A 25,651-nucleotide genomic window follows, 5' to 3' on the forward strand; every position below is an offset into this window, starting at 1 on the left:
ATTGTAAAGGGTTACCTTCCACTATGTATTACTGATTATTTTCCGTCTTCCATACGAAGTGCTGTGAGAAAGTAGACATATTTGCTGAGAGATTAAGAAGAAAAAGTAAAGTACTCTGAGAAAATCTACAAAACTCTCCCTTATAAAATTAAGAGGCAGTAAAGTACTTTGAGAAAATCTATAACATAATTCTCTGGAAAAATCAAGGGAAAGTGAAATATTCTGAGATACCGGTGTCTATAAGATTCGCTGCGAAAATTGAAATTTTGTAGTATCATTAGACAAACTAAAACACATCACTCTGTGAAAATCTAGAACATATTCTCCGAGAAAGAAACACTACATTATTCTGAGAGAAACTGAAACACATTCGCTGGGTAAATTAAGCTATAATAACAATGTATTCTGAGAAAATATAGCATATATTTGCTAAGAAGAAAATTATTCTGAAAAATCTACGATACATTCACTTTGAAAATTAAGATACAGTAAAGCACTCTATCCGGAAAGCTGGGACGCACTATAATTCTCAGAGAGTATATGTAACATATTATCAATGATAATTTAAGAGACAGTATTCCGAAGAATCTAGAACATATGGTATTTGCTGAGAAAAATAAGACATTGTAGTTCTGAGCAAACATACAAGACATTTGCTGAGAAAATTAAGAGAGAGTAATGAAATCTGTAAGAATCTAGAACAACTTTCGCTGTTATAACTTCTAGGTATTTCAGCGTTAGAGACTCTACAACACGTTCGATGGGAAAATTGAGATAAACTTAAGTATTCTGAGAAAATCTGTAAAAGAATCCGCTGGAAAAATTAAGACACTGCTGTATTCTGGTAAGTTCCACAACATATTCGTTGAGACATGAAGACCTTGGGGTAAACAGTGGTAACCCTCAAAATTGAGATTGATAGTTTTCTGGTTGTTAACAGCCTATAAGTCACATTATCTTTCCTTTGGTTAAATAATTATGTAAATATGTTAAGAAATGATTGGATTATGCTGATTTACAAACATGGCAGTCCTCTGGTGTTTGCAGTAAAAATTAAAATGTATGCAATTTGTATAAGAAGTGGATTATCATTATTTACTCCCGAAGTCCTCAAATGTAATAGACAGACAAATTCTAGAACATATCCACTGAGAAATAGTATTAGAGAGACTGAAGTATTCTGTGAAAATCTGAAACACATTCCCTGGGATAATTATAAACAGTAAAGTTAAGCGAGAAAATCAATTACAATATTCACTGGGACAATTAAGACATTGAAATATTCTGAGAAAACCTGCACCCAATTCGTTGGAAAAGTTGTATCATAAACCAAAAATCATTCTGGGACATCTAGTATAGAGTCGCTTGGATAATGGCAGAAAAATGAAAGTATTCTGTGGAAATATACAGAATACAGCAGAATCGCTGGCAAGAGAAATAGGAACACTGTAAACAAATCAACATACTGTATTAGTTTTGAGAAAATTGCATGGAAGCTGAGAACTCCGCTGAAAAATACTGTGGATAAAATTCGCTATGCATTAGCTAATTAAATTGTACCAAGGATAGAAATAGCCTATTCTGAGCAAATCTACTTCACATTCTCTGGGAAAATGATAGGAGAAATTCAGACATTCTGGAAAATCTAATGTCTAACAGTAGGTAGAATAGACATACTGTAAGTGAAATAATTTGAAAATTCCTATTACCCATTCGCTGGAAAAATGGAAGTCGGAAAGATAGGAATAGCAGAACCACCCAACGACTCTGCTTTTTTAATAGTCTCTTTGATATAACAAATCTCAACTTATTTTGAAACTACGAAAAGTTTAAAACTTGATAATGAAAAAAATAATGCAATTAATATCGTAAGATAGATTTTCTTAACTCAGACCAGCCTCACAGTGGCCTTAGACATAACTAAAAACCTTCTTTTTAATCTGTTTATCAGGCCTCATCCTGTGGACGTATTGGTCCAGGTATTGTCCCACCTCTTGGGTGGTCGTCTGGGGAGTCTTCGTCCTTGTTTACAAATTAGTACCAGTCTTCCTGGGTCCCTTCGTTGCACATGTGTTTTCCATTCTATTTTCTTTTCTTTATCCACTTAGTCACGTGTTGTATATCACATTCCTCTCTTATTGACTCATTTGTCCTTCTGTCTCACATGGTAACTCTCTGGATTTTCTTAAAACCTTCATTTTCATAGTATTTATTTTCTGCTTTGTTCTTGTTGTTTCTGCTCTGGTTACAGCTGCATAAGTCATCACTGAACGTACAGTACCTTGTCTTATATATTTTGATTCTTCCCTCAGTTGTCATATATTTATTTCTTCATTAAAATATCTTGTAGGTATCCTGCTATCCCAGTGGCCGGCAGATGCTGCAGTTATGACGTAAGAGCCAGTCAGGCCTTGGAAGAGCGAGCAGTTGAGTCGTATTACTGTTAACACGCACCAGCGCAGTGGCGTCAGTGCAGCAATGATACGACAGTTCTTGGAGATAAATTGATGGAATCACATTCCTGTATTTTGCTAGGGAATAACTACTCTGCGGTCATGATGGCAACATTCTTGGCAAATTCCCCGTCATTAAAAGAACGCATGTTCTTTGCAATGGCTAGTGAAATCCTATATCTTAAGCCTTAAGCTTACCATTGATTCACTGACAGTGTGTTCCCTAGCTTCACTTAACAATTTATCTTTCTATTGCTGCACCAGTACTTGTCGATATTCTCCCCCATATTTGTCATAATCATTTGTGTGGCATACAGAATAATGGCGTTGTATATTGAACTTCTTTACATGCTGAAACAGCTTGCCACAAATCAAACACTTCGCCATTCCTCCATACTCCATAACACAGTTTGATCTCGACGAAGCATTTAACTTGGGCACGGTAGTAACACAAAGTGATGGTGTGTTTCAAAAGTTGAAATATACTTTGCATACTACTCACCAAGTTAGGGCCTATATAGTTCAATCTGTATATTGTGTAGGAAAATGTCTGTTAAAAACACTTGAACTGTTTTCAAGTTTCCGAGTAGACAAAGTGTTGTAGTACTGCTTAAATTATTTATTTCTATATTTGTATATTTATAGCAGTTTCGGAGCCTCATTTACATAATGCGAACGCTTCTGCAGCTGGCTGTATTATGAATTTCATATTATTATAAGTATATTAAATTTGATTACAAACCAAAATATTTTGTTACATTGATTTATCACGGATGTACAGTTTTGTTTTCGTACATATATATTTTAATTGTGCTGTTCCCATACTACTTCAGACGAATGGATCGCGCTCTGTCAGTGCATAGGCGCCGTACCACCACTGTTCAGTTGAACCTTCTCTCCTCGCTGTGCTCAGTATGCAGAGATTGCCGAGCAAAGAGCGTGGTATGACGTCACAGAGCACGGAACATGCCGGTCACTGTGCTATCCTTACCGCCTCCATAAGCTGATTCTGTACTTCTGATGTTAAATCTTTATAGCTGGCGATAATAGTTCCTAAGTCGTTAAACTGCATTACTTTTTCAAACGATATACCTTCTAATTTCAGTTTACATCTTACAAATCGCTTTGCTATAACCATGATCTCAGTTTCCTGGGATGCAATTGCCATATTCTTTAGCGTTTTATTAAATTGGTCTAATAGACTCTGTAAGTTATCTTCATTATATGATTTTAACAGCATCATCAGCATAACATATAATATTTACGACCTTATTTCCCGATTTTGTAGTCTGCCTTATCTTTTACAACTTCAATTATACAATTCATTCTCCTTGTCTAATTCCTTTATCAGTTGTAATTTCATTTGTCAGTCCCTCATTTATTTTTATACTTGTACAACTAATCATAATGTATCTGGAACCAAAAGCCATGAAATCAGCGACTGTTTTATGACTAGCCCCAGTTCCTTCAAATTTGGTCTTGTTCTTGTTAGGAGGGAGGGAACATCCCACGCACTAAGACCTGAGGTCTATTGTACACCCCTCTATATGGGATGAGTTGCGTGCCCACCGATCCTCTACGCGCACCGACCTAACCACTTGACCCCCTTAACGATCGGTCCCTTGCAGACGAAATCGTCTGGTGGCATCCTCAGAAGATGAATTACAACGTTCAATTTTTAATTTTAACAAAATTTGAATTAAATATAATATGAAAATCAATAAAGAAAAAACTAAAATTATTGCCTTCTGCGAAAAATACCCTGTGCCTAGCAAAATATGTTTAGATTCAAAAATATTAGAAAGGATAAATTATTTTACGTATCTCGGATAAACAATACCTTTATTCGATGAAGTAGACATTTCGCAGAAAATTTCTAAATACACCAAAACAATGGGAATAATTAACATCATTATGAAACCTTCCCTAGTACAAAGGCATACTCGAATTCGCCTCTACAAGACCTTGGCGACACCTGTACTTTGTTACGGCAGTGAGACATGGACATTCAGGAAGAAAGACGAAAGCAGAATAACGGCTATGAAATGAAATTTCTGAGATATACAGCGGGATATACGAAATGGGATCACAAACGCAATGAAAATGTAATGGAAGAATTACAACTAGAACCTGTAATTAATCACGTAAAACATTATCGGTACAACTGGATAAATCATCTGCATCGCATGCATAGAGATAGAATCCCAAAAGTCATGCTCCAGTATCGTCCAAACGGGAAGAGATCTCTCGGTCGTCCAAAGAAGTGCTGGATTAAAAATTCAACTGTGAGATCATAACATGCCATTTGGCCTAATACTTGAAGGGAAGAAGAAGAAGAAGAACGACCGGTCCCTACAGCCAACAAAGTCCATGTACCCTCCTGCTTCGGCAACACCCCCAAGGCTCCCTTAACGTTCCGAGGCGGAAGTCCTCCCCCGAGAAGGTCTGCCCCGGGTTCCATTGCAGAAGCTATCCATCATCACATGAATACAATCCACGGAGGCCAGTCGAGAGAGCCAGCAGCTTCGGAGGGCCGCCTATAGAGCGATCTGAAAACCAGAAGAAGTAACGGGATGATGAATGAAAGGATGATAGGGGAGGAAAGGAAGTGGCGAAGATGAGTGGGTTGCAAACGTCTGATAAAGTTACCTAATATTCATTCATAGGAGTGAGGGGGGAAAAAAAACGAAAAAACCTCACTCGTCCCGACCGGGGATCGAACCTGCGTCCGCTGCGTTCGGAGTTAGACTCGCTAACCCTTCAGCCACAACGGTGGACTGAAATTTGGTCTGCTGCTTATCTTAGTCACACAAGTAGAAGAAAGCATTCCTAATTGCAATTAAACGAAGCCCCAACGCGACAGAGAGAGCCAGCTGCCTGGTCGAGCCGAGTTCAAATCCCAGCGGGGAACACGTGATACTGTCACCGCCGCTAGTGGCGAAGCCGCCAGACCGTGAAGCAGGCCAGTAATTTGCAACTAGTGCCGGGAATGAGAATGCGAGGTCTTTGAGCCCGATAGACATTCATGGCGCAGCCCTCTCCGTTAGCGCTGCTTTCAGCATGCAGAGTTAGTGCGATGCGCCTAACGATATGAATATATGCAACGCGCCTCGCATCTTAAACGTCTTTCGCATACATTCTCGTCATGAGTAAACAGCCAGGAACGCTTACCTCCACTGATTCCAATGCAAGAAGGGCACAGACAGTGTGGAATGAAAATTGTACTTACATCAAGTTATTGAACTTTAGTTGAATAATTACCTTACTCTCATTACGTTAAATATATGATGTTTGAAGGTTAAAAGACCATAAGGTAGGTAGGTAGGTAGGTCGATAAGTAGGCAGACAGACAGACAGACAGACAGACAGACAGACAGACAGACAGACAGACAGACAGACAGACAGACAGATAGATAGATAGATAGATAGATAGATAGATAGACAAGTGCATTTATAGATGCATAATAAATTATACAAACTCGTGTACACACGATCCTTCGCACGAGCCCGTATGGCCAATCGTGCTATAACTATGCACAGTTTGAACCTTCAAAAAGAAAATAATACTACTAATAATAAAATATTAAAACAACAGTTATTATTATTATTACTACCGTTATCATTAATTATCACAATTACAACTAATCTAACTTCAAACCAAATTTCACAAAAATAATAAAAATAAAATAAATGTATAAAGGACACTGTCTTTTCAGGGAGTGCCTGTAATGAGAAACCTTCAAATATAGAGAATCCTGTCGAAGTATGAAATCTATTCTATCAAGATATGAAAATACATTATGAAAAAAAATTTTCAATGCTAATAATATACATGCCGAAACGTAAGTAGTGTCATTATAGGCCAACCACATTTATATTTCATTTTACTGAGAATTATGCTTTTAATATCATCAAACCAAAGCAAGTTTTGTACATTTTAATATCCAATACACAGCTGTACTCAGAAAATTACACACCACAGAATAATACCTGTAAATTATTTTTTGTAAACCTTGAAGTTTTTAATAACCAATTGAATTTGAATTCTAAATAGGTATGTTAGCAATCCTGCAGATCATGGCCTTCGTGTAATATTGTTTATTGTAGTGTGTTTGTGTTTTGTTTTATTTTGAAATGCCATTATTTCTCAAAAATTACGACAGATGGATTTTGGAAAATAGGGAATTGATGTAGGAAAATTGACATTTCACTGAAAACTACTATTTTTCTGAAAAACTTTGGGCTCCAAGCTTCAAAATGTGGGGCCATTTATTAAAATCCTTTCAGAAGTTTTCCCGTAATTTCCATTACCTGTTCAAATGATATCTATATAGATGTTTAATATTACTCTTTTTGTTACATTTCCCCAGAAAATACAAAAGAATGGCGTAAAATGCTAATTTGATCATTTCAAACTACAGAGTAGCAAGAGGGAACGGGAGATTTTGAATTGATTAACGCAAAGACATACTTGAAGATATTAAGACTCAAACCGCGAGTCTATTCCTTAAGCATTGCCATTTCAGTTGCTATGAGGCAGTGGAAGGAAAAGCATCGTGAATTCGCAGTTAAGGGGAGAGGATGGTATTTTTTTTAACTTTTTTCCTATTTGGTGTAAATTATTAATTTTTTGTATGTAGAGAGCTCATAGCTGTGGCAACTCAACCAAATAAAAATATTTTGAAAAAAAATATTTGGGGTCCCAAATTGGAAAAAAATATACCCAATGCAAGATTGTACTAAAACCGATATATCTAAACCGTTTTTAAAGATAGATTCAAACAGTTTTTGCAATATATTTGCAAAAGTATGTTCAACAAACTGTCTGTAACAGAATTTTTTATATTTGTCCCTACGTTTGTAAAATAAACAATTAAAATTTGGTAACAATTTTCTGATTTCTTTTATTGCAAACAAACGGACGTATTTTTTAAATGAAATCAATTAACAAAATTCTGTTACAGAGAAAAGTTTCCTAATAGTCCAAAGAATGTGTGTTCTAAATTTCATGCATGTATCTTTAATAGTTCAGAAATTATATCCATTTTGTCTGGCAATGTAGCAAAAAAAATGAAGTTACTGGAAACCGACAAAAGCGGGCGTGTGATTTAAAAATCCATAGCGCAGGAAGTTTAAAAATGACGTCTCAACATCCGATAAGGGCACAAATACCCACAAAATGTTATGCAATGCATTCCACACATAACAAAGGGTATTTTAAAGAAAAAAATATTCTTTGAAAATTTAATTTACCGGAAACAACAATAAAAGTGAGCGAGTGATTTAAAAATCCATAACGCAGGAAGTTTAAAAATGGCGATCCACACATATCACAGAATATTTTAAAAAATATATTTTTTAATTCAGTCATTTTTCATCAAAAATATCATCCTCTCTCCTTAAACAACGATGGTTGTGAAGCTGCATTCGATAATTTCGGTTGATTAAAGCAATGTTGTCATGAAGGTTATGTAATTTTACGACGCTTTATCAACATATTAGGTTATTTAGCGTCTCAATGAGATGAAGGTGATAATACCGATGAAATGAGTCCGGGGTCCAGGACCGAAAGTTACCCAGCATTTGCTCATATTGGGTTGAGGGAAAACCCCAGAAAAACCTGAACCATGTTGTCACGAATTCTAGTTCATTTAGGGTGTGAGGACGAATAGCGTACACACGTTCCTTTGAAAATCCTCCCAAAAATCGCACACTGATCGGAGACGCGATCACGTGGGCTAGTCCGTGTTGATGTTCTTCGAAATGAGATGCTCTCCAAAGATCTGTCGTAAAAGCTAAAGAGTAATAGCTAAAATGTCGTCAGGAGTATTGAATAAAGATAAAGTCATGCACCTCTTCAAAACAAGGAAATAATGACTTAAATGAATTAAACTAAATAAAGAAAATTTGACTATAAATAGCAGAATGTTAATCTCGTTATTTTTTTTCTATTTTGTTTGTGAAATTAGTTTTGTTTATGCTCTAACCCAGCGGTCGTGAACGCAGAGCACCCTGGGACTAGCCTCTCTTACCCGCGGAAAACACAGTGCACCACGGTGCACTCGTAGCTGCTAGCGGGTATGCTCTCTATCTCTTCCTGCTGCACGAAGGTGCACGCGGAACAGCACTGCTTACCCGTTGCACATTTCACCGAGTGCTGACGACTACTGCTCTACGCTTTTAACAATAGGCTGGAAATATAAATAATGATGTACAGAATACATTAATATTATTGTTCCTAGTGTGTGTTATACAGGGACATCATTTTATTATTACTAACATTTCTAATATTAACCTGGCTATATCTTTGGATCAACGCTTGCTATCCCCTTCCACAACTGGAGTTCGATGATACTGGCGTAATATACAAACAAAATCACTTTACTAGGTATAGGAGGGAAGAAAAGTAGTTCATCAATTTACGTAAACTAGGAAATATCGCGCTTTTGAGTTTGATTATTTTCATTAGGTTTTTGTTTAATCAAAATACAGTACAGTATTAACAATGAGTGTTTTTACTCACGAACTGAGCTGACCATGCGGACGTATTCATTATGCAGTGTATATTATACTGTCTACAGCACATTAGCGTACATTATAGAGAATGAAGTTGAATTGAAAAATAATCATAATATGGATATTTAAACACATTTTTCAAAGTGATGACCGTTCATTTCGATACAGGCTTCAGTTCTAATGTGTGTAATTCCAATTACCTGTTTCGTCTTTTGTACTAGTAACTCATGTTGAAATAATTCTGTACCTACTCTGTAAAAGAGTACCTTACGTACTGTAAATTCAATCTTCACTTCTGCCCGACCCGCACAGATAAAATTACTCAGACATGCTATCTACTGTCCGTCCAAGTGGTTATGTCGCAGGATCGTAGAAAGGGGGGAAATCACGTGACAGTTAATTACTTATCAAGGCCCTTTTATTTACGTTATTTTAAATAGTTGTATGGGTATAATATTACGTAGACGTCCAGTTCCTAACAGAAATTAATGTTCTCAGAAAAGAACTAAGACAACCCAGCCACTAGCCTTTACAGAGAGGCGAATAGAAGCAGGTCGGAAAAATTGGAATGCGACGTAGGCAAATGGACGACAGTACCTGTGCGAAAATGATGCAATATTGTAAAGCTGACTGGAAATTGCGAACATATTTTTGGAACGTACTGTTTACTATGACCGTAAGGCTACTATGACTGCATATGCGGTGTTGGATCTGTGTGGAGGACGGTTGAACTTCATTAGTAGAAGGGGTGGGAGTGTAGCACATTGAAAAGCTCAGGTACAATAAAAATTGAAGTAAAAATAAAATTATGTCCCTGTACTATTATAAGCTTACACTTATTGGCTAAATTAAACACATTAAGCTTTGAAATGGGGTAACATAATAATGTTTGTAAATTTATATGCATTCATTAATCACTCAGCGATAACTCACCTCAGACTGAAGTAAGTTTCGTAGACTTGTTTTCGAATAAAAAATTAAATAATAAAATTTAAACTTGACAAAGATATCTGTTGTATTTTGGGGACAAAAACATTCAAGTCCACCATTTACAAACAATCTATGGACGAAAGAGATCTTACAAGAATACTGGTAAGCTTAACCACATAAAAAGGACACTCTTTTCCTAAATTATAGTGTAAAAAATCAATTTTGAAATTAATGCACATTCAATTCTTGTGGAAAGTTTTTTTTTATCCTCTGTAAAAGTTTAATTTCCGGACTTGACTGGTTTTTTTATTTATCGATGTCTTCATTTTCAAAATTCTGTTTGTCCTGTATGTTAAATAAAATTATGGTTTGTTTAATGACGCTGGCAACTGCAGAGCTTATATCAGCATCGCCGTTGTGCCGGAATTTTGTCCCGCAGGAGTTCTTTTACATGCTAATAAATCTACTGACATGAGCCTGTCGCAATTAAACGCACTTAAATGCCATCGACCTGGGCCGGGATCGAACCCGCAACCTCGAGCATAGAAGGCCAGCGCTATACCAACTACGCTACCGGACTGTCCTGTACGTGTTTAACCAATTTTGTATCTTTGAAAGACTAATTTGAGACAAGCAGTTTATGCTTGCTGTTTCATTTCTAGACTAATTGGTAGATTGTTGTTTAGTCAACTGTCTGAAGACAGGTCTGAACCTCACAAGCGATACCAACAAGGCACCACTTTTGAGGCAATTTTTTTATTATCCAATTTAATAAACCCTATTTCACCCTGAGGTATATTAGGGTTATAGTTGGCATCAAAATACATATTTCAAAACCAATAAACAATAGTAAAGTTATAATATAAAATAGTGGTCACAATTACAATTCACATTAATTATGTAGAAGCATGCACCTTAATGAAAGAATGGATCCTGTTAAAGATTAATGAGATGTTTGAGGAATAATCAATGCGAAAGATATACAAGAATGTCTAACCGTTTCAGAGTAAATCGCGATCTTAAAAAGATAATCAATAGTAGATTAATAAAACAAAGTTTGACTTTCACTTCCAAATTAATACTTAATTCATGAACAATGAGACAGTTAAGAGTAATAAAGAGATATTGCAAGCAATGATTTACGGTTTGCGGGCTAAAGCAGGGAGATGCACTATCACCTTTACTTTTTAACTTCGCTCTAGAATATACCATTAGGAAAGTTCAGGATAACACAGAGGGTTTGGAATTGAACGGGTTACATCAGCTTCTTATCTATGCGGATGACGTGAATATGTTAGGAGAAAATCCACAAACAATTAGGGAAAACGCGGAAATTCTTCTTGAAGCAAGTAGAGCGATAGGGTTGGAAGTAACTCCCGAAAAGACTAAGTATATGATTATGTCTCGTATGGAATTGGAATTAGTAGGTTATTTTACGACGCTTTATCAACATCTTTGGTTATTTAGCGTCTGAATGAGATGAAGGTGATAATGCCGGTGAAATGAGTCCGGGGTCCAGCACCGAAAGTTACCCAGCATTTGCTCATATTGGGTCGAGGGAAAACCCCGGAAAAAACCTCAACCAGGTAACTTGCCCCGACCGGGAATCGAACCCGGGCCACTGGTTTCGCGGCCAGACGCGCTAGCCGTTACTCCACAGGTGTGGACATTATGTCTCGTGACCAGAGTACGAAATGGAACTATAAAAATGGGAGATTTATCTTTCGAAGAGTTGGAAAAATTGAAATATCTTCGAGCAACAGTAACAAATCTAAATGACACTTGGGAGGAAATTAAATGCAGAATAAATATTGGAAATGCCTGTTATTATTCGGTTGAGAAGCTTTTGTTATCTAGTCTTCTGTCAAAAAGTCTGAAAGTTAGAATTTATAAAACAGTTATATTACCGGTTGTTCTGTATGGTTGTGAAACTTGGACTCTCACTTTGAGAGAGGAACAGAGATTAAGGGTGTTTCAGAATAAGGTTCTTAGGAAAATATTTGGGGCCAAGAGGGATGAAGTTACAGGAGAACGGAGAAAGTTACACAACGCAGAGCTGCACGCATTGTATACTTCACCTGACATAATTAGGAACATAAAATCCAGATGTTTGAGATGGGCAGGACATGTAGCACGTATGGGAGAATCCAGAAATACATATAGAGTGTTAGTTGGGAGGCTGGAGGGAAAAAGACCTTTGGGGAGGCCGAGACGTAGATGGGAAGATAATATTAAAATGGATTTGAGGGAGATAGGATATGATGGTAGAGACTGGATTAATCTTGCTCAGGATAGGGACCAATGGCGGGCTTATGTGAGGGCGGCAATGAACCTACGGGTTCCTTAAAAGCCAGTAAGTAAGTAATGATTTACGGTTACAAGTTACATACATGATTCAGGAACAATTACAGTAATTAAAATATAACGCAAGTAATGACTTACAACTAACGAATGCCGAAATTCTTGAAGGGCAATATATAATGGTAGGGGAAATACAAAAGATTTAAAAACAAATGTAAACAGTACAGTAAAGGAATATTATAAAAAATGACTTAAGATTACAAATTGAACACATTTTTTAAAGCAATAGTTATGAGGTAATTAGGTCAGGAGATAATGGGATAGGGTGGCTAGCTCCTTTTCCTCTAATTCTTAGTTTATGGGCATATAATTGTGGCGTGAATGTGGATGGTCGTTTTATCTACCACGCTAATCACTTTCAAGGCATTGTTTTGAGTTCCATTATGTAAAATGTAATACTTAGGGATTATACTCCTCATTAGAGTAGGCTATGTGATCTGCGAGATAACTTATCTTGACAGATGTTAGATAGCAGATCTAATGGGTTTACTTCTCCGTCAGAAGTAGGAGCTATTTACTTCACATCGGATCAAGGGATCACTACTTGCTTTCAATCATCCGATGATTGACATATTTGAAACTCAATTCCATGTGTGCACTGGGAAGCCATCCCTGGTGGAATAGCAGCAGTTTTACGTGGTGACGTGTTTGTAACGTATATTCAACAGTGAAATACTCGCAGGCATTTGATTTTGTGGGCGAAAGTCATGCGAGAGTGGAAATTCAGAAGCAAATATTGGAGGTTTGTGGACTGGATGTTATGAGTGTTTGTGGCGTGTGGAAATGGCATCTCAAATTTGCAACAGTATGAACTTCATTGCAGAAAAGTGAACGTGGTGAACTGTCAACAATAAACGATAAAATGGAAAGTGTTCGACATACATTCTACAGCCTAGGCTCTGTTTTTGCTGCAACAGACATTACAGACAATTTATGGGGAGTTGATAGCATTCGTCCTTCCATGAATGTGTTTAGTAAAGAGCGTAAATGGGGTGCGTATTGAGAGAATAAAGATTACTACTGGGTGTTCAGTTCAAAATGTGTCTTGGCTCGCTGTATGCCGTCATGTGGCTAGCAGATGAGCCTAGAGAATTCAATCTTCCTACACTTCCGCAGCGTCCACACCTGTGGAGTAACGGTCAGCGCGTCTGGCCGCGAAACCAGGTGGCCCGGGTTCGAATCCCGATCGGGGCAAGTTACCTGGTTGAGGTTTTTTCCGGGGTTTTCCCTCAACCCAATACGAGCAAATGCTGGGTAACTTTCGGTGCTGGATCCCGGATTCATTTCACCGGCATTATCACCTTCATATCATTCAGACGCTAAATAACCTAGATGTTGATACAGCGTCGTAAAATAACCCAATAAAATAAAATAAAAACTTCCGCAGCTCAGGTGTATAATCTAAGAGCCAGAGAAGTTGGCTAGCAAGTACGGCGTTCATTCTGAAGAGTACGTGCCGATACGTACGGTAACGCCGGTAGTGGCAGGAATGTGAACTGTTTGGAAATACGTACTGTCGGGATATGGGAAGAGGGTTAAGACGATTACTTACGTATTTGTTGACATTAACTTCGACGGTCAACATGGTCACGGAGCATTTGATTTGTGTTGTGGAATGTTACCGTACGCAACCGATGATAACAAATACCCTGCGTACGACTTGCCGGCGCAAAACACAGTTCGAAAGAGGTTATGGTAGCACACAGACCGTACAGACCGCCATCTGTTGTTACGACGTTCAAGTTATACCGTACACGTTCTCAAGTTCAGATTGAAGAACGGCTTAAATAATAGGCAACTTCTCTAACATATAAACTGAAACTCGCTTCAAATCGGTGACCCAACAACAGTGACGTCATGACACACTTTGAAATGAACACCCAGTACACGGGGTGCTTTAATGACGTCACGAATGTGGGTGGAGTTGTACCTCTTAGGTACGCTCACAACTCACTCAATGGTGATTTCGTAGTATTTATTTACCATTCTTTTCTTTAGTAGATTATTTTACGACGCTGTATTAATATCTCAGGTTATTTAGCTTCTGAATGAGATGAAGGTGATAATGCCGGTGAAATGAGTCCGGGGTCCAGCACTGAAAGTTACCCAGCATTTTACCATTCTACGGCAGTTCTTTGTTTATTCCCAATTTTACCTTTCTGACAAATTTCTTAAATTCCTCTAGTAGTTGTTCACAATACCGAATCAGCTATTGCAGTGTGATGGCTATGTGTCAACAACTGCTAACCTGAATGCGGTATGATGACACGAAATAATTAGTTAACATGCATAACTGAACCTATAGCCTAACTAAACATAAATACGAAAGTCATAGAATAGATTTAGATGATTATAATTAAAAAAATACAATTGATTTAAAAATGTTTGTGGTATAAAACTGTCGAAAGGCGCAGATAAATAAGTTTTAAAGTTTTAATGATTATCACGTTTGGTTAAACATGCGCTAAAACCAGACATTAGTGCAAGTTTGAACCAATAAATTACTGAAATTTGCGATAGATTTATTAGGTATACGTAATAAATATACAATTTCATAACTATTTTTCGTATTATACATCACTTTTTTAAATTATTAAGTTTGTACTTTTGTGAACAAATTATCCATCCATCCACCTATCCATCCATCCATTTATCTTCTTCTTTCTTTCCTGTAGTGAGTGGAGGGAAGCAATCAAGATGAATGCGAACGTGTCAGCTGTGCGTAGTGTATACCTGGCAGGTCTTCGGGCAGTAACCTCTGTCGACGTTGCGACAGGGAGGTTGAAACCCTTGCCCATGTCCTGGGGGCCTGTCCACACGGTGAACTTCTACGAAATACGCGGCATCATACAGTTAGATCTATAATAGCAACTGCCTTAAGGAACAAAGGTTATTCAGTATATGAAGAAGTACACGGCATATCCAGTGAGGGCAGTAATCGAAGAATTGACATAATTGCATTTAAACTGCCCTCTCTTGAAGGTTACATCATACACCCTACTGTGAGATTCGAATCGCACGAACACCAGCCAGAAGAAGTACACGAGGAAAAAAGGAATATATATATATATATATATATATATATATATGAACCTTCCATCAGTTTTTATAAGGACAAATACCATCTGGAATCCATCGTCATTACGGGACTAATGACGGGAGACCGTGGGACCATACCCCGGTTCCTAGTCGACTTCTGTAAATCTTTTGGCCTGCATAAAAGTATTTTAAGAGATCTAGCAATTGCAGCACTCAAAGGCTCAATAGCTATTATCAGGCATCATACATATGGACCAGGACTAATTCGCATCTCCTTAACGTTACTTCGTTTAACATAATGTGTTTCAATATAATTCAAATTCTTTCTTTTTCACTCTAACAAAAATTTATCACTAAGTCTCAAGGCTTTTACTCTATTGTATCATGGTACTCTTTGTCGACGGCAACCTGTAGTGGTTACAGGAAGAAATTAAATTAAATTATATATATATATATATAATTATTTATTCATTCATTTCTTCCTTAATTAATTAATTAATTTATTTATTTACTTATTTATTTACTTATTTATTTATTTATATACTTAAGTTTTTATTGTGTATTATATTCTTACTTACTTACTGGCTTTTAAGGAACCCGGAAGTTCATTGCCGCCCTCACATAAGCCCGCCATTGGTTCCTATCCTGAGCAAGATTAATCCATTCTTTATCATATCCCACCTCCCTCAAATACATTTTAATATTATCTCCCCATCTACGTCTCGGCCACCCTAAAGGTCTTTTTCCCTCCGGCCTCCTAACTAACACTCTATATGCATTTCTGGATTTGCCCATACGTGCTACATGCCCTGCCCATCTCAAACGTCTGGATTTAATGTTCGTAATTATGTCAAGTGAAGAATACAATGTATGCAGTTCTGCGTTGAGTAAACTTTCTCAATTCTCCTGTAACTTCATCCCTCTTAGCCCCAAATATTTTCCTAAGCACCTTTTTCTCGAACACCCTTAACCTATGTTCCTCTCTCGAAGTGAGAGTCCAAGTTTCATAACCATCAAGAACAACCGGTAATATAATTGTTTTATAAATTCTAACTTTGAGAATTTTTGACAGCAGGCTGGATGATGAAAGTTTCTTAACCGAATAATAACAGGCATTTCCCATATTTATTCTGCGTTTAATTTCCTCCTGAGTATCATTTATTTTGTTACTGTTGCTCCAAGATATTATACTCTAGGAACTAAAATTAATCTGTATTAACGTTGTATCAGATTCGCTTTTTATAATGAATTAACAATTCTTAAATACCCATTCCCGTTGCTTCGCATGTTATATCTAAGTAGGTGAACATTGATTTTTTCCTATATCAACGGAGCAATGTATCTAAAATCTTTTATAGCTGTCAGGGAAAACAAAACGTAAAATTTAAACGATGAAAGAGTAATGGAACGGAGAAAAATTCCCTCCGGCGCCGGGATTTGAACCCGGGTTTTCAGCTCGACGTGCTGATGCTTTATCCACTAAGCCACACCGGATACAACCCCGGCGTCGAGCAGAATCGTCTCAGATTAAGCTCCAACTCTTGGGTTCCCTCTACTGGCCGCCCTCTGCACTACGTCATAGATGTCTATGAACGTAGGACCGAAGTCCACACATGTGCTGAGGTGCACTCGTTATGAGTGACTAGTTGGCCGGGATCCGACGGAATAAGCGCCGTCTTAAATCACGAAGTGATTTACGCATATCATATATATATATATTATTTTAATGTACCGAAGTACATATGATATTTCCATGCAGATATTCTGCGTCATCATACGATGAAAGAGTAATGGAACGGAGAAAAATTCCCTCCGGCGTCAGCACGTAGAGCTGAAAACCCGGGTTCAAATCCCGGCGCCGGAGGGAATTTTTCTCCGTTCCATTACTCTGTCATCGTATGATGACACAGAATATCTGTACTTCGGTACATTAAAATAATATATATGTAAAATTTAAAGTTACAGTAAACGAGTAAAAATGTTAAAGACCGTAATGATTTAGCAAGGAAGTAGATTAACAATTGCGATACCTTCAGTACATAGAATATCCACAATTTTAGTACAAGTTACAAATCAGGTGTCCATCCGACTTCTGTTAGTATTAGCCGTTACAAAATAGAAGTTTACTATTCATGTATTACTATCTACAGTACACTACGTAATTACTGTGTTTGGAAGCTTTGAAAAACCAAGAGATAAAGTTTAGAACAGATTTAACAAAATTTCTGCATATTCATAACTCCCACAGAATTTATTATTATTTATTAAAGTAAATTAATTTGCTTACATTATATACATATTTGTACCTTATACATTTTTGCTACAGGCTTCCTTGTTCCACAACTCAAACCTACACTGCCGATGTAAAATGTAGGCAATCCATAAGATAGTAAATGAAAGTGAAATAAGTGAAATACAAATTAAGAGGATTTAATTTATTACATTTTATTCTCAATAGGATCATAGCTGCTCCCATTTGTCTGTGTGGCAGTCAGACATTGACCATAACAACGAAACATGAGAGACCATTTCAGCCATTGGAGATGAAGTTCCTAGAGTTGTAAAGGGATGTACTATATTAGATACAATAAGGAACAGATATCCGAGATAAACTGGACATATTATATATAGTAAGTATGAGAAAATTATATAAAAGGAAGTGGAAGAATCATCTACAACGAATCTTTATTAATATAGTTTTATTTTTCGATAAGTACCAGTACTTGATTTCAAACATTGTACCTATTGGAACGGTTCAATCTGTAATTCCTTAAAGTTTATGTATGGCTTAAATAACAGTCATATTTTAAGTTTTCATATTTATTAGACTAACTTTTCGATTATAGTTAGTAATCTTCAGGCCTATTGTACAGGAACATCATTTTATTTTTACTTCAATTTTTATTGTACCTGAGTTTTTGAATGAACTTCACTCCCATCCCTTCTACTAAGGAAGTTCCAACTCCACACAGAACCAAGACCGTAGATAGTAAGCAGTACTGAGTTACTGAGTATAGTACGTTCCAGAAATATGTTCGCGTTTTCCAGTGACGAAAGAGCTTTCAATATTGAATCATATTTTCGCACAGGTACTGTCCGTTTGACTACGTCACATCCCGATTTCCACCACCTGCTTCTGCTCGCCCCTCTGTAATAGCTGGGCTGTCTTAGCTCTTTTCTGAAAACATTAATTTCTCTTAGGAACTGGACGTTTACGTAATATTATACAGCTGTTTAATTTAACTTAAATAAAAGGGCCTCGTTAAGTAATTAACTGTCACGTGATTTCCTCCCTTTCTACAATCCTGCGGCATAACCACTTCGACGGACTGTAGATAGCATGTCTGAGTAATTTTATATTTTCGGGTCGGGCAGAAGTGAAGATTGAATTCACAGTACGTAGAGTAGGTACAGAATTATTTCAACATGAGTTACTACTACGAAGGACGAAACTGGCAATTGGAATTAGATGCAATAGTCTATAGTGCGATAATATGCACAAAAGAACTGAAGCCTGTATCGAAATGAACGGCCACCATTTTCAAAATTGTGTTTAAATATTCATATTATGATTATTTTTCAATTTAACTTCTTTCTCTATATTGTACGCTAATGTGCTGTAGACAGTATAATATACACTGCATAATGAATACGTTCGCATGGATAACTCACTTCGTGAGTAAAAACACTTATTCTTAATACAGTACTGTACTTTGATTAAAGAAAAACCTAATGAAAATTATGAAACTCAAAATCGCGATATTTCCTAGTTTACGTAAATGAATGAACTACTTTTCTTCCATCCTATACCTAGTAGAGTGATTTGTGTTTTACGCCAGTATCATCGAACTCCAGTCTTGGAGGGGGGAGCAATCGGTGTTTCCGGTTCTCTAAAGGTATAGACAGGTTAATATTAAAAATGTTAGTAAAAATAAAATGATGACCCTGTATAATTCTGCAGTGCCTGGGAACAGTGACATGTCAGTTTCCACAAACCTTTTTTGATAATTTATTGACAACTTACACTGGTTTATGTCGATTTGATTTTTTTCTGTATGATTTATTGTAATGAGAGAAATACTTATGTATTTTTTTCCAAGCGAGCAGATGTTCCGTAAGTTGTCAATAAATTATCAAATAAGGTTTGTGGAAACTGACTTGTGTCACTTTTCCCAAGCACTGCAGAATTATATTAACAATAAATGAACACATCTTATATTATTGAGAGTCTAAGAACATGCTTCTATTGTGATATTTTCCAGTTTTCTGCAATTGTATACTACTGTATATCTAGGGATATATATTTAAAAGCATAAACTATAGTCGCGACCCTGTTATTCCCGGCGTGACTCTACCTCTTTGCTTACGTCTTAGGAAGTGAAGTCTCTATAAAGTCTAGGTAGGTAGTATCGTTCGCCATTTTTGTTCTTTCATTGCCGAGCTACCAGACGAGGGATCTATTTGCCACACCGTTAAATATTATCATGTCGTAGCTCCTATGATAATAAATCAGAGGCACTATAATTCAGCAAATAATTGAGCGGCAAATAACGTCCTCGTGTGCTTTCTGCGAACGCCAACGAAAGAGCCAAAATGGCGGGCGATAAGTATTTATCGAGCCTTAGGAAATGCATGACTTCTTCATCAGCGAATTACAAGACGCACACGTTTAAATGTAGCCGATCTGCAACGTGATTGGCTGCCGGAAATTAGATCGACGGGACTATAGCGTAAAAACAATTAATATTGCAACTGTACAATTAACATTTGGTTAAAATATATTATAGCCTGCATGAGATCACCCTTTCAAGATCTGGTGTCATTATTCGGTTAATATCAATAGATAATTGTTGAAATAGTAGGTCTGATTATAACATTATAAAATATATATATATATATATATATATATATACGTTTTTCTTGTTATCGATTGTTATTTTCTATATCATATAGCTGTAATGTACACTTGATAAATGCTATTACGTAGATATGCTGAAGTTTTTAAAAAAATTAAGCGCATTATCTGTTTCACGTATATGGTGTGCAAACATTAGCCCGGTCTTTACAGTAACATCACAGTCTACTACATACAGCCACGAAGCTTGGGATGATTTCTTGCAATTCTCGCGACAGTTGCTAGCCGCTTGGAGCGCTGTGAGTACTAGGAACAATAGAATGTGTCATAGCCATCGTGATCTAATACAGGCCGTAAGGCAGACCATGTAACTCGCTTAACCCGATCACGAAGGGCGGCGTTTCAACCATATAAATTGGTTGGAATGCATAAACAGTAACATATGTTTCTCTAAAATGTAGTGTACTTCCATTAATAAAATTTAAAACAATGACTATGTGACACTTCAGACATAAATGACTTGCGAGTTAAGATTTAATATTATTTATGGTGTGAAATTTACATTGTTCGTATGCGTAATACCTGCCTTTTTCGGATTAAATATTGCGAAATTCTTGTACATTCGGTTATACACGATTCAATAATTTTCAGTTGTTTTGCACGGACATTTAGATATGTTGAAATTATAGGTTATGTTTACTGTACGAGTTGCCCCTTTCTGTCTAAATTTAGTGATCCCAAATACCTTGTCATTCATACGAAAATTATAGGTTATGTTTACTATATTTAACTTATATTCCTAAATTCGTAATTATACATTATAATTAAGCATAATGTCATGTATGATACCCCGGGCATTCAATTTGTCTGTATTTTAATACCTCAATTGAGTACTGAATTACTGTATTTATCTACTACTTAAGAGACGAAGTAATACAATTGTACGTACACTAATTTTATAGGAGTGGTATGGTAAACGTTTTGTCTAAAATTAAGGAAGGTAGATGTTCTAAATTAAAATCACAATATATAAATTCTTTTTTATTAAACCTCAAAATAGCTTCCATTCTAAATTTAAATATTGATGCGATCAGATTATGTTAACATGTAAAATTCTCTTCACATTAAAATAACACAGCTTCGTAATTATTTCTGCAACATATTATGCAACAAGAAGTAAACGGAACTTATGGACACATTACACTTAATAAAGCTTAACAAAGATACGCAATAAAGTTATAATATAATATTTCACTGAGCTCCATACACTGAAATAGAAAACCCGAACAAACATTCTAGATCGAAAAGGCATTGACTGTGCCGTATTTCGCATTTTTGTAAAAAGCTATGTAAACTGTGAAATGTTCCTTATACGTTGTAATAACTGTAAATGGCTAAAATACAATAATTTGAATGATAATATGGGACAAGGAGACGTTTGTAGTACTATAAATTATAAGAAAACTAGGTTAGAGTTATCCTTCTTCCGAAAGATCTAGGAAGGTGAATTTATAGAATATAATATTATACATTTTATGAAAATAATATATAAACATAATTTCATATTTCAATACTGGAAGGAAGGTGTTAATTGTTTCAAAAGAACATGATATCGAAAGTGCAATACATTTTATCGTCTGCTAGAGAAAGAATCTGTGATGAGGCGATAGTAGCCATCCTGGTGGTGAGCAACTATCTATGTTTGCATATTTAGTAAGTATTCAGCTTCGTGACTGTATATACTAGACTGTGGTAACGTGACACTTTGGCCTGATTACGTCTTTATTTGCCTATTGCTGTGCTGTAATGTTGTTTGCATGACCGTTGCTCATGTCTACATTACAAAATCCGAGTAAGAGAAGGGCTAAAGAAGACCAAGGAAAAGAGAACTAGATAATAAATGAAAAGGATCAGGTCAACGACCTAATTCATCGAATGATGAAGATATAGAATACTTTTCAATATCTTAAAGACATGCTCTAAAGTTTAATGGAATAAATGTATTAACATCCTTAATGAACTTTAAGAGATATTAAAATGTAATAATTATTGCGCAAGATAACGAATAAAAAATGTAATTTATAATTTAATTAGAGGTACAAATGTAGAGCAAAGCAAACACTATTGCACTGTCTGAAACTGTGGTTGAACAGAAAAGGGCAAAGATGTAACACAATTACGAATATGATAAGCTCCGAGCTTATTTAGGGTAGCCTACTAATTTTTCTTGAAAATAAACTGTTTCTTACACTAGCTATTCACAGAGGCAGAAGAAAGCTTCTGAAAAGAAACTCGTTATAAAATATATCCACTTAACTATAATTATTTCAATAACACAAAAGATTTAACAAGCACCTTGGCGGTAACTACATTCCGCAAAGAATTCACAATCATGTAATGTTGCACGCTGTGAAATTGAAGTATGGAGGTTCCTGTAATTGGCCGAGATCACGCGACCTCTAGGATAACAATCTAGATCTATATCCATTACGCTAACGTGGCGTTCTTGACGATAAACAAAGTGCAATCACGAAAACTCGTGGGAGCAGAGTCTGAAAACATGACATCACAACACCGGCACAACCCTCATTACAAACAAGAAGTTCAGGTCTGGACTCTCAGAGTTGTTTGCGAACTAAGATGCAATAATATAATGTAAATTTCTGTCTCAAAGTTTAAAACTAAATAGTAGTGTAAGAGAGAATAAATCCGATTCCCAGGTCCAAATGGACAAGTTCAAATATTTCGTGGGAAAAAGTTATTTACTGTATGTCTACTGGCAAAAAGTAGTCAATGCAAACGTTCAATATTCACAATTAAACGAATCACATTTAATCAGAACACAGAGAAATAAACTACACCTGGGCAAGTCAGCTTACAGATCAACGCCGACAAACCGGCTGTTTTCCTGACGTGAAAAGAAATGAAAAAGTGAATGATCACACAACCAGCACGAGGGTATCGTGCGGTTAGTCCACACCTGTGGAGTAACGGTCAGCGCGTCTGGCCGCGAAACCAGGTGGCCCGGGTTCGAATTCCGGTCTGGGCAAGTTACCTGGTTGAGGTTTTTTCCGGTGTTTTCCCTCAACCCAATACGAGCAAATGCTGGGTGACTTTCGGTGCTGGACCCCGGACTCGTTTCACCGGCATTATCACCTTCATATCATTCAGACGCTAAATAACCTAGATGTTGATACAGCGTCGTAAAATAACCCAATAAAAAAATCGTGCGGTTAGCACTATGATTCCCCAAACAGTCATGGCTGTTTATAGAACCGGGTGTTCATGCTAGTTGCCCAAATTCATCACGATCCAGGGTAAACACGGGTTCTCTACACAGATCAAAATTTCATTAGAAATTATCTTCCCGAAATTTAATGAGAATATTTCTTCCCAAAATTTAATGAGAAAATTTCTTCCTGCACGAATACCTAAACCAATGAGCAATCCCTAACATGTCAGGTTTCATGACTGACTTTGCTAGCACAACAATAAAATTTAATCTTTGGCATTTCTAGTGAAAATTTAGAACTAGAGTTAGGGAACTTTTGCCAATCATCAAAATTCCGAATACAGTAGACCGACTCGTTTTGGCATAGTGAAAACGTAAACAAAGGACAGGTAACGTGTGGGGGAGGTCGAGCTGTACGATAAACACGAGGGATGCACAAGGTTTTAGTTATGGCGGAGCATTAATTGAAATTATATTTTCCAAAAACACACAAAACAAAAGAACACAAATTGCATAATGTTATCATACACACATTTTAACAAACAAGCAATTGTAACGTTTAAATAATTCAATATAACAAGTCAAATTTTGCTACTTATGTGATGTTGCTTTCAAACAGCATTTTTACGGACATGAATTTCATTCTCTGTATGACTAACAAAATATCATCGTCTTCTGTGGCCGAATTAACAAAATTAAAGTATATTGTATATTATTTTAATGTACCGAAGTACATTATGATATTTCCATGCAGATATTCTGCGTCATCATACGATGAAAGAGTAATGGAACAGAGAAAATTCTCTCCGGCACCGGGATTTGAACCCGGGTTTTCAGCTCTACGTGCTGATGCTTTATCCACTAAGCCACACCGGAACCCACCCCGGCGTCGGACAGAATCGTCTCAGTTTAAGTTCCAACTCTTGGGTTCCTTCTAGTGGCCGCCCTCTGCACTACGTCATAGATGTCTATGAACGTAGGATCGAAGTCCACACATGTGCTGAGGTGCACTCGTAAAGGCCGGGATCCGACGGAATAAGCGCCGTCTTAAATCACGAAGTGATTTACGCATATCATATATATTATTTTAATGTACCGAAGTACATATGATATTTCCATGCAGATATTCTGCGTCATCATACGATGAATGAGTAATGGAATAGAGAAAAATTCTCTCCGGCACCGGGATTTGAACCCAGGTTTTCAGGTTTACGTGCTGATGTTTTATCCACTAAGCCACACCGGATACCAAGTCACTCATAACGAGTGCACCTCAGCACATGTGTGGACTTCAGTCCTACGTTCATAGAAATCTATGACGTAGTGCAGAGGGCGGCCAGTAGAGGGAACCCAAGAGTTGGAACTTAAACTGAGAAGATTCTGCCCGACACCGGGATGGTTGTGGCTTAGTAGATAAAGCAACAGCACGTAGAGCTGAAAACCCGGGTTCAAAATCCCGGTGCCGGAGAGAATTTTTCTCTGTTCCATTACTTTTTCATCGTACAGTATATTGGTCTGAATTGTATCTGAATAAATTGAACTTTGAGAAGATTAGACTGAAAATTTAATTGCAGGTGCAGTGTAATTATTTAAGTTGTGTCATGAAATTAATTGAGTTGATATGTAATTAATTAAGATGATATATAATTTAGTTTATATGTATATAAATTAAGGTGATATGTAATTAATTAAGATTATATGTAATTAAGTTGGTATGTAATTAATTAAGGTGATATGTAATTACTTAAATTGGTAATAGATGGGTGAAATAGAAGTACTTATAAATTAGATTAACTTTTGCTTATCGTAGGCGTTATTATAGAATAGTTTTTATTTATAGTCCTAGGTTTATTGCATCTACTATTTATAGATTATCTACGTTTAATTTATTTTATTTCATTTACGTTTATTTTATTTTATTTCACGTAATTGTAATTATTGTATATTATATATCACTACCACCGGGTGTATACCCAATTATAGTGTTACATACATACATACATACATACATACATACATACATACATACATAAACGCAAGTGTACAAATCATATTTATTCCATTTTTCATGTACTAACAAGAAAAACAGCATTAAAGCTCCCAAAACGGATGCTAGAACAGGATAGTTTATAGGTGCTGCTATTACCTAACTGTGCATTTGGTACAAAACAACTTCAACATCCTGTCGGACGTGATGCTTGCAGCGGCTGCATCGCTCGGCTCCAACACAGCGTGTAAGCCACGGTCATGGCTTCTAATCCCGGT

General features: G+C 36.6%; 1 protein-coding gene and 1 non-coding gene across 2 annotated transcripts in view; both read right to left on the reverse strand.

Moving 5' to 3' along the window:
- The window catches only part of LOC138704269 (uncharacterized), a 148,473-nt gene that overhangs the window by 66,723 nt on the left and 56,099 nt on the right, over window positions 1–25,651 (reverse strand). The window lies entirely within an intron of this gene.
- On the reverse strand, window positions 16,722–16,793 carry TRNAD-GUC (transfer RNA aspartic acid (anticodon GUC)). Its single transcript has one exon. It is a non-coding gene; the product is annotated as a tRNA-Asp (tRNA).

This window comes from Periplaneta americana, chromosome 8, assembly GCF_040183065.1.
Source record: "Periplaneta americana isolate PAMFEO1 chromosome 8, P.americana_PAMFEO1_priV1, whole genome shotgun sequence".
In the NCBI taxonomy this organism is placed as follows: Eukaryota; Metazoa; Arthropoda; class Insecta; order Blattodea; family Blattidae; genus Periplaneta; species Periplaneta americana.